General features: G+C 34.6%; 1 long non-coding RNA gene across 1 annotated transcript; it reads right to left on the bottom strand.

Moving 5' to 3' along the window:
- Positions 1-1244: 1244 nt before the first annotated feature.
- LOC139902893 (uncharacterized) lies at positions 1245-2618 on the bottom strand. The gene is made up of 3 exons (XR_011777781.1): positions 2521-2618; positions 1974-2029; positions 1245-1291 (listed from the first exon to the last, which is right to left on the bottom strand). It is a non-coding gene; the product is annotated as an uncharacterized lncRNA (long non-coding RNA).
- Between the last annotated feature and the right edge of the window lie 7249 nt (positions 2619-9867).

Below are 9867 nucleotides of genomic sequence, written 5' to 3'. Positions count from 1 at the left end.
AGTATTCAAATCCATAGAACCTTGTTGCATATTTCGTAACTCATTACGCAAGTCCAACAAATCCGCTCGAGTCCGGAACTCCTCGAAGAATTCCTTCTTAAAATCGTCCCACGATAACCCCTTAAATGCTTCAACGCCAACAATATCAATCTTACCATCCAACCACTCCCTTGCCCTACCCCGCAACAAGCTAGTAGCGAGTCTCGTCCTCTTTTCGGGAGGGCAATCAATAGAACGAAAACACCCTTCGGCATCCGAGATCCATGTTGTGCTTATCAAAGGATCCGATTTCCCATCATATATCGGAGGTTTAGTCTTCATGAAGCTCTTACGACAACGCTCCATTTCACCATTACTTCAAAAATCGGAATACATCCTACCCATTTGCTCCGCAACGGTGGCCGCAACTCTAGCATTAAACTCAACGTCGTTCGTCTCGATCCCATTTCCCGTCACCATTTTAAGAAATGCAAAGATTAGATCATGAACGTATAGAACCATACATGCAACGTCGCCCCATCTTGCTCAATAATCGTCTTACATAACTTGTTAGACACGATTTGCACCCGTATTAATGATAGCTAGTCACTAATACGCGAACACGTTGCATCCACTCGTTAGTACCACGACCATCTTGCTCGATGATTTTCTCAAACACAAACATAAACACAAAACAACGCATTAGTATATTAATAACATCCGCATATTAATATAAACGTTAGTCCACCTATAAACTAGGTCACTAACCAATTTCCCTTTCTGACCCGTAATCCTACAAGTCCCGCAACAATTTCGCACACATAAAAGTCTAAGTCAAGGCACCTATCTCAAGTCAACTAAATCCCTTAGACCATGCTCTGATACCACTTGTAACATCCCAACCCGTTAACCAACCAAATACGCGTAAAAAAAATTTTGTATACTCAGCGTAGTGCGCGGCGCGCACCACCCTCTGTGCATGGCGCGCACAGAGGCCTGGACAGTTCTGATCAACTTGTTCGTTTCACGCGAAAAGATCTTCGACTTCCCGACACAATTAGACCAAACGGTTTTAACAACACATTATAATAAGTAAAACTAACACGTTTTGATAATAAACAAGTTTTACGACACCGGGTCCACATCGGCCCATTTTACGAGTTAAGTACGAAATACAATTTTCGACCCCAGTTTCTAACACAAAATAAAAGCCGAGCATGGCGATTGGGGATACGCTACCCAATCCTAATCCAAATCCAAAGAAAGTCCACTAATCCCCGCGCTCACCCGAGCCACCGTCTCCAAAGCAAATCTATAAAAAAGGTAAACAACGAGAGGGTAAGCTAACGCTTAGTGAATGCAATAACTATACATATACATATATAATATACCTACTTGCATACACTTACACAAATACCTCATACACGCTAGCAAGTTACATAGCATACCTTCGCAAGTATAACTCTAAATTCTTCAAGACCACAAGCTAGCACCACAACAACATATATATAACTCGAATAATATAAAATGTTACACTACAACACGTCACCATGGTTAACCGATTACACAAGGGAATGGTACTTCGAATTTCCCACCGGTATTCATAACAACCGTTAGTGTACAATGAAATATATCACTAATCCTTAGGCCATTCGGACAACGAAATATCCGTTCAAAGCAATCGTTAGTGTACAATGAAATATATCACTAACTCTTGGTCGGATTGGACAACGAAATATCCGTTCAAAGCAATCGTTAGTGTACAACGAAATATATCACTAACTCTTGGTCGGATTGGACAACGAAATGTCCATCGTTAGTGTACAACGAAATATATCACTAACTCTTGGGCAATTTGGACAACGAAATATCCATCGTTAGTGTACAACGAAATATATCACTAACTTTGGTGGTATAGACAACGCATACCCGGCCCCTCCCCCGCCCTACAAATAGATACATTATATACACACATGTATAATCATTCCACTCACCTTGTCGCCTTGATGAAATGCTACCGAATAATCCGCAACTCGCCGATGAAATGTACCTATTCCATCATCACAATTACAACAACACACTTAGAGTGGATTTACAAACCAACTCAATTCGACCCTTAGTGCAAATTCGACCAATTGCACTTACAAACCCAAAACGCGCCCAAACTAACCAATAATCACTAACACAATTGAAAATGGTCTTATTATGCCAATTGAACCCAATCTTAAGTGTTAAACACTTATCATTCTCAAAATCAACCAAAACCCCAATTTTGACTCATTTCCAAAATTAGTCTTTCAAATACACAAAATGGGTTCTAACACTTCCATAATCACTAATCCTAGTGATTAAACCCAAATACAAGTCCTAATCATGGCCAATTTGTTCACCAACCCAAAATCCACCAACAACAACCAATAACCCGATTACTAGCATCAATAAACTCACTTCATGAGTTTAAATGGGTTTCCTAACAATTTTAAGTTCAAACACTAACTCGAGTACCAAAATCAACCAATGAAATTCAGAGTTTGAACTTACCGAAACTACCACAACGTAGCCGTGAACGAGATGAACAACTTTAAAACCCGAGCTTTGGTGAGAATCCAACTCCTTCTTCCCCAAATGAAGCTTTCTCTCTTTAAACTCTTCTCTCACTAGGGTTTGGAGATAAGAGTGATGAATGGATGTGAAATTCATCCACAATTAGATCCAAACCAGTTGATATGGCCCCAGATCCGACCCCAAGTGAAATGACCAAAATGCCCATCATTGAACTCAAAAAACAGAAAAATAGAATCCTGTCGCTGGCAGTGTTCGCTGCGCGCTCACTTAGTGGTGCGCGGCGCGCACAGTAGTCTGAGCAGTTTCCTGAGCTTTTTAATTTACGCCATGCACTATACATTTATGTACGCCATTTACACTCTATGTACCATGAATATTTGGGTGTTACAAGTTGTGAAGACAAATCTAGTTAATACGCAAGTCATTCAGCAAAGGCAATAAAGACATGTAATTCATAAGTCCAGAAACAAGTCATGCATTCGGGTTTTACTAGTATTATTTCCCATCTTTGGTCTTGTGGAAAATAACCATTGTGATCGTTGGCTAGACAGCATGTTGTAACGTCGTCAAAAGGACGAGGGTTATGTAATGCCCAACAGCCCCGTAATAATCTAAAAACCTTGTTTCTCACCTCAACTACCGAGTCCGTAACTTGTGGGAACATTTTATTTAAAAGTTGCAACCCAATGTCCTTTTTCTCAATTTGGTGCGAAGCGAACATTATTAACCTGTAAGCATAACATGCTTCTTTATGTTGCATGTTAGAAGCTCTTTCTAAAGAACGGAGTCCTATGTTGGGATGTGTTGAGTCAAAATAGGTTCGTAACCCGTAGCGTAAAATTACATCTGGGTTTTCCGCACTAAATGCCTTAAAGAAAACTTGGCGTAACTTAAAGTCTCCCCAATGTGATATACCCCATCTTTCAAAGGAAAGCCTTTTATAAACTAAGGCATGCCTGGAATGTCTTTCAAATGTTCGACAAACTAATTTTTCCGTAAATAATTGTGCTGATGAATTCTGCCCGACTCTAGACAAGATTTCATCAATCATATCTCCTGGTAGGTCTTCTAAAATTTTTGGTTGTCTATCCTTAACGTCCATTTTTGTTTTTATAGTGTAAAATAAACAAGGATTAGATTCGTAAAAGATAATTAACAAACAATACAAGCAATTTTTACATATAACATAAAAATACAAACACACTACAATACATATATTACACAGCATGATTACAACTCTTTATTCCGACTCACTCGTTTCTTCTTCTTCGAACTTAGTTCGTTTGGCTAATTTCCTAGGGATACATGGTGATCCTCTAATACGAGCCGTCATTTTCACAAATGGTTTAGAAAAACCTGGTGGCCTAGATGTTCTCGGATTATTGTTAAAATCTAAGAAATACGGGCGTTTACGATACACATAAAGTTCATCGGGGTCGGAATCAGGTTTCTCTATTTTGATGCCCTTTCCCTTATAATTCTCTTTTGCCTTATTAAATTGAGTTGGGGTAATTTCTATAACATCATAGAAATCCTCGTCGGGATCCGATTCATCAGAAAATTGGTAATTTTCCTAATATTTTGCTTCCTTGGCGGAAACACCATTGACCATTTTTAGCTTTGGTCCATTGGTTGAGGATCTACTTTTATTTAATCGTTTTACTATAGGTATTAATATTTCATCCTCCGAAACCCCTTCTTCTTCCGGTTCCTCTTCTTCCGGTTCCTCCTCTTCCGGTTCCTCCTCTTCCGGTTCTTCCTCGGGAATTTGTGAATCTTCCCAAAATATATTCGACTCTTCATTATTATTAGGTGAGTCGATGGGATTTGTACTAGAGGTAGACATATATCATATAATATCAAACACGTTAAGAGATTAATATATCACATAATATTTACATGTATATAGTTTCCAACAAAAAGTGTTAAGCAATCAGTTTTAAAGAAAAAACTGTCGAAGTCCAGACACACTAATTCATCCTAACAAACACGGTAAGACATACTAATGCAATTTTCTGGTTCTCTATGACCAACGCTCGGATACCAACTGAAATATCCCGTTCATATTGATTATAAACGTTCCATATTAATTGATTTCGTTACGAGGTCTTGACCTCTATGAGATGTTTTTCAAAGACTGCATTCGATTTTAAAACAAACCATAACCTTTATTTTATCGATAAAGATTTAAAAATGATAATAAAAAAATATAGCGTTTTCACACGACCATTACATAATGGTTTACAATAATATTACACAACAATATATGTCTTCGAATGCAATTTTCAAACAATATTAAACAAGCATGGACTCCAAATCTTGTCCTTAATTTAGTATGCAACAGCGGTAGCTCTTAACAATTACCTGAGAATAAACATGCTTGAAACATCAATAAAAATGTTGGTGAGTTATAGGTTTAACCTATATATTTATCAATCGTAATAATAGACCACAAGATTTCATATTTTCATTTTTCATAAACATCATCCCATACATAGAGATAAAAATCATTCATATGGTGAACACCTGGTAACCAACATTAACAAGATGCATAAAAGAATATCCCCATCATTCTGGGACATCCATCGGACATGATATAAAAACTCGAAGTACTAAAGCATCCGGTACTTTGGATGGGGTTTGTTATGTAGTGACCCGAACTTTTCCATGATTATTCCATGATTATATATTAAATGAAAACTATATTTGCATGATTAAATGTTTCCAACATGTTAAGCAATCAAACTTGTTAAGACTTGATTATTTGAAATGAGTTTCATGTAGACAATTGACCACCCAAGTTGACCGGCGATTCACGAACGTTAAATCTTGTAAAAACTATATGTTGATATATATATATATGGACATATATGTAACGATTATCATTGTAACGACATTTTAAAGTTTATATATCATATCAAGATATATTCATTGTTGGTGATTTGTGTCACCAATATGATTTAATTGTAATGGGATTAATTTGTTAACCAAAATAACCTTGTTAAATATCGAACAAGTTTGGGGAAAGTGTGGAGTGCATAATTGTTTGAACTTATCTTGATTATGACGGGGGGTTGGGGGGCAGCGCCCCCGATAGCAGGGTCCAAGGGGTGGCAACCCCTGGCGGGTCCAAGGGGCAGAGCCCCTGGCTGGGGTCGACAACATGTGTTAAAAATGTGTTAAAAATTTGATTTTAAGATTTCAACAACATTAAATAAGATCGTTAACTAAGACACATATCAAAGTACTTCTACTTAGGAAAAATGCTTACAATTACATTTCCATTCATTTTACATCAACAATTCTGAAATGTCCTGTTCATATTGATTATAAACGTTCCATATTAATTGATTTCGTCACGAGGTTTTGACCTTTATATGAGACGTTTTTCAAAGACTGCATTCATTTTTAAAACAACCATAACCTTTATTTTATCGATAAAGGTTTAAAAATCATTACGTAGATTATCAAATAATGATAAGCTAAAATATACCGTTTACACACGACCATTACATAATGGTTTACAATAAGAAGATATTACATCAAAAATAAGTTTCTTGAATGCAGTTTTTACATAATATCATACAAGCATAGACTCCAAATCTTGTCCTTATTTTAGTATGCAACAGCGGAAGCTCTTAATAATCACCTGAGAATAAACATGCTTAAAACGTCAACAAAAATGTTGGTGAGTTATAGGTTTAACCTATATATTATCAAATCATAATAATAGACCACAAGATTTCATATTTCAATATACATCCTATACATAGAGATAAAATTCATTCATATGGTGAACACCTGGTAACCGACATTAACAAGATGCGTATAAGAATATCCCCTATCATTTCGGGAAATCCTTCGGACATGATAAAAACGAATTCGATGTACTAAAGCATCCGGTACTCTGGATGGGGTTCGTTAGACCCAATAGATCTATCTTTAGGATTCGCGTCAATTAGTAGATCGGTTTACTAATTTTTAGGTTACCAAGCAAAAGGGGCATATTCGGCTTCGATCATTCACCCATATAATGTAGTTTCAATTACTTGTGTCTATTTCGTAAAACATTTATAAAACTGCATGTATTCTCATCCCAAAATATTAGATTTTAAAAGTGGGACTATAACTCACTTTCACAGATATTTCCTTCCTCAAAAATAAGACTTGGCCACGGATCGATTCACGAACCTATACAAATATGTACATATATATCAAAGTATGATCAAAATATAATTACAACCATTTTTATTATGTTTTAAAGATTTGAGTGTATTAAGTCAGCTGTCCTCGTTAGTACCCTACAACTAGTTGTCCACAGTTAGATGTACAGAAATAAATCGATATATATTATCTTGAATCAATCCACTACCCAGTGTATAAACGTCTCAGGCTAGATCACAACTCAAAGTATATATATTTTTTTAGAATTAACCTCAACCCTGTATAGCTAACTCCAACATTACTGCATATAGAGTGTCTATGGTTGTTCCAAATAATATATATACATGGGTCGATATGATATGTCAAAACATTTGCATACGTGTCTATGGTATCCCAAGATTACATAATATATTAGAATACATGTATAATACAATATAAGTTAGCAAGGATATGATTTGTATAGATTTGTTAAACATTTCCCGTAGCTAAAATAATCAAAAAATATCCAATCTTGTTTTACCCATAACTTCTTCATTTTAAATTCGTTTTGAGTGAATCTAATTGCTATGGTTTCATATTGAACTTAAGTTTATGAATCTATACATAAAAAGTATAAGTTTATAGTCGGAATTACAGGTTACAAGTTGTTTTTGTAAAGGTAGTTATTTCAGTCAAAAGAACGACGTCTAGATGACCATTTTGGAAAACATACTTCCACTTTGAGTTTAACCATGATTTTTGGATATAGTTTCATGTTCATAAGAAAAATTATTTTCCCAGAAGAACAACTTTTAAATCGAAGTTTATCATAGTTTTTAATTAACTAACCTAAAACAGCCCGCGGTGTTACTACAACGGCGTATATCCGGTTTTACGGTGTTTTTCGTGTTTTCCGGTTTTAAATCATTAAGTTAGCATATCATATAGATATAGAACATGTATTTAGTTTATTTTAAAAGTCAAGTTAGAAGGATTAACTTTTGTTTGCGAACAAGTTTAGAATTAACTAAACTATGTTCTAGTGATTACAAGTTTAAACCTTCGAATAAGATAGTTTTATATGTATGAATCGAATGATGTTATGAACATCATTACTACCTCAAGTTTTCTGGATAAATCTACTAAAAATGAGAAAAATGGATCTAGCTTCAAAGGATCCTTGGATGGCTTGAAAGTTCTTGAAGCAGAATCATGACAGGAAAACAAGTTCAAGTAAGATTTTCAATCGAAATAAGATTGTTATAGTTGTAGAAATTGAATCAAAGTTTGAATATGAATATTACCTTGAATTAGAAAGATAACCTACTGTAAATAACAAAGGTTCCTTGATCTTAGATGATTACTTGGAATGGATTAGAAAGCTTGGAAGTAGACTTGCAAACTTGGAAGTATTCTTGATTTTTATGAAACTATACTTATGGAATTTATGAAGAACACTTAGAACTTGAAGATGGAACTTAAGAGAGATCAATTAGATAAAGAAAATTGTAGAATGAAAGTGTTTGTAGGTGTTTTTGGTCATTGGTATATGGATTAGATATAAAGGATGTGTAATTTTGTTTACATGTAAATAAGTCATGAATGATTACTCATATTTTTGTAATTTTATGAGATATTTCATGCTAGTTGCCAAATGATGGTTCCCACATGTGTTAGGTGACTCACATGGGCTGCTAAGATCTGATCATTGGAGTGTATATACCAATAGTACATACATCTAAAAGCTGTGTATTGTACGAGTACAAATACGGGTGCATACGAGTAGAATTGTTAATGAAACTGAACGAGGATGTAATTGTAAGCATTTTTGTTAAGTAGAAGTATTTTGATAAGTGTCTTGAAGTCTTTCAAAAGTTTATGAATACATATTAAAACACTACATGTATATACATTTTAACTGAGTCGTTAAGTCATCGTTAGTCGTTACATGTAAATGTTGATTTGAAACCTTTAAGTTAACGATCTTGTTAAATGTTGTTAACCCAATGTTTATTATATCTAATGAGATGTTAAATTATTATATTATCATGATATTATGATATATTAATATATCTTAATATGATATATATACATTTAAATGTCGATACAACGATAATCGCTACATATATGTCTCGTTTCGAAATCATTAAGTTAGTAGTCTTGTTTTTACATATGTAGTTCATTGTTAACACAATTAATGATATATTTAAATATCATTTTATCATGTTAAATATAGTGTATCAATATCTTAATATGATACATATGTATTTAGTAGACGTTATCATAACGATAATCGTTATATATATCATTTCGAGTTTCTTAACTTAGTAATCTCATTTCTTATGTATATCACACATTGTTAATATACTTAGTGAGATACTTACTCATCATAATCTTATGTCAACCATATATATATGTCTATATATATACCACAACATGTAGTTTTTACAATTTTATAACGTTCGTGAATCACCGGTCAACTTGAGTGATCAATTGTCAATATGAAACTTATTTCATTTAATCAAGTCTTAACAAGTTTGATTGCTTAACATGTTGGAAATATTTAATCATGTAGATAACAATTTTATTTAATATATATAAACATGGAAAAGTTCTGGTCACTACAGTACCTACCCGTTAAATAAATTTCATCCCGAAATTTTAAGCAGTTGGAGGTGTTGACGAATCTTCTAGAAATAGATGCGGGTATTTCTTCTTCATATGATCTTCTCATTCCCAGGTGAACTCGGGTCCTCTACGAGCATTCCATCGAATCTTAACAATTGGTATCTTGTTTTACTTAAGTCTTTTAACCTCACAATCCATTATTTCGACGGGTTCTTCGATGAATTGAAGTTTTTCGTTGATTTGGATTTCATCTAACGGAATAGTGAGATCTTCTTTAGCAAAACTTTTCTTCAAATTCGAGACGTGGAAAGTGTTATGTACAGCCGTGAGTTGTTGAGGTAACTCAAGTCGGTAAGCTATTGGTCCGACACGATCAATAATCTAGAATGGTCCAATATACCTTGGATTTAATTTCCCTCGTTTGCCAAATCGAACAACGCCTTTCCAAGGTGCAACTTTAAGCATGACCATCTCTCCAATTTCAAATTCTATATCTTTTCTTTTAATGTCGGCGTAGCTCTTTTGTCGACTTTGGGCGGTTTTCAACCGTTG

The sequence above is a fragment of the Rutidosis leptorrhynchoides genome, chromosome 3 (genome assembly GCF_046630445.1).
Source record: "Rutidosis leptorrhynchoides isolate AG116_Rl617_1_P2 chromosome 3, CSIRO_AGI_Rlap_v1, whole genome shotgun sequence".
Lineage (NCBI taxonomy): Eukaryota > Viridiplantae > Streptophyta > Magnoliopsida > Asterales > Asteraceae > Rutidosis > Rutidosis leptorrhynchoides.
Note: the sequence above shows the minus strand (reverse complement) of the source record. Positions and strands in the feature narration are given on the sequence as shown.